We start from the raw sequence: 1,549 nt of genomic DNA, 5'->3' as shown, positions 1-1,549 counted from the left end.
CAAGGTACAGGATAGTTCTAGAAACGTGGCGTGATAATAGTCACGTGATCTCGCTGACGCAACAATATATAGCTAACCCATGCAATGGGCTTCAAGCCAGCCTCCTTCTTATTTCGTATTGTGGATCATTAGTTAGTGTCCATGTTTCTTATAATATTCTTTGATATGCTACTTTCCCTATACTATATATTATATATAAAATAAAAGTTTACTTCTTGAAAATTTTTGTATTTGTATTCCAAATTACTTCACCATAATCAAAACTGAGGCTCAATTGGGTTAAAGAAAATCCTCTCAACCAGTTGTATATCATTCCAAGTACTCAGAATGTCATAACAATGTATACTTGTGTAGAACAGAGCTTTGAGTAACCGAAGTAAGATGTCATTTTGTTGAATTGTGGTCCGAAGCTTCACAAGTGGTGGCCAGTGCATTTTACAAAAGCTAAGTTGAATAGATTTACTTTACACCCCTAACCTGGCACTATACTGAGCTTATCATAACTTGAACAGTGCTTACTTGTTATTTCTCTACAGAGACACATACTGTTTTTCTATTGTTTCTTATTATTGCTTTCTTCCTTCTTCTTCCAAATACTTTTCAATCGACGACCATTCCTTAATTTCTCTGCGGATTTACTTTTTCTATTTAGGCCTTCTTAAGTATTTTATGTGGTGAGAGGTCAAACAACCCTGAAATGTGTATTCTGGGCTCCTGTGTAGTCATTTATATTTACAGCAATCAAGACGAAAATTGGCACGAATATAAAAAACATTTTCATGTGCCCAGCACAATTTGTGGTTTTCGTGAACTGTTCATGTGTATGTCAACCAACTTATATGGTATTTGGCACAGAGATACTTCTTGCAGATCCAAAGCGGCACAGGTGTATCTAGGAGCAAACACATGCTCTCAAGTTAAAACTTGATACCTACAGTTGTGAGATAACTGGTCATGCTATTGCTAGGGGTGTTTGGAGGAATGCCCTATAGGAAAATTATGAGCCAAAAGTGTTGTTTAAAACAATGGTTCTACATAAATTTAAAAATGGAAACTTTGGGGTGGGACAGAAACCAATTTTGGAAGAACAAAGTCTCCTCGCTCCTGCTATATCCGCCAATGCCAAATAGTGATAAGACAGTTTTCGATTTTTCTGTGTTTTCACGATTTTGCTGGTGTCAAAATTGGTGATGTTAGGATTGCTTGGTCTCTTTAATTTTGAATTTGAATTACTAACACACAATACAACAGTCCATACTGAATGTGAGTGTAATCTGTAATCTCTTATTATCTAGTGATTGTATTATTTGTGCATATATATATATGAATATCATGTGGAATACATATATATGAATCAATATATAACAAGTAGATGCATGTATATATATATATATATAAATATCATGTGGAATACATATGTATGAATCAATATATAACAAGTAGATGCATATATATATATATATATACATATATAAATATCATGTGGAATACATATATATGAATCAATATATAACAAGTAGATGCATATATACTTACACTTACCTATCTT

Source organism: Limulus polyphemus, unplaced genomic scaffold (genome assembly GCF_000517525.1).
Source record: "Limulus polyphemus unplaced genomic scaffold, Limulus_polyphemus-2.1.2 Scaffold4825, whole genome shotgun sequence".
Classification (NCBI taxonomy): Eukaryota; Metazoa; Arthropoda; class Merostomata; order Xiphosura; family Limulidae; genus Limulus; species Limulus polyphemus.
This window is presented reverse-complemented; position numbering follows the sequence as displayed.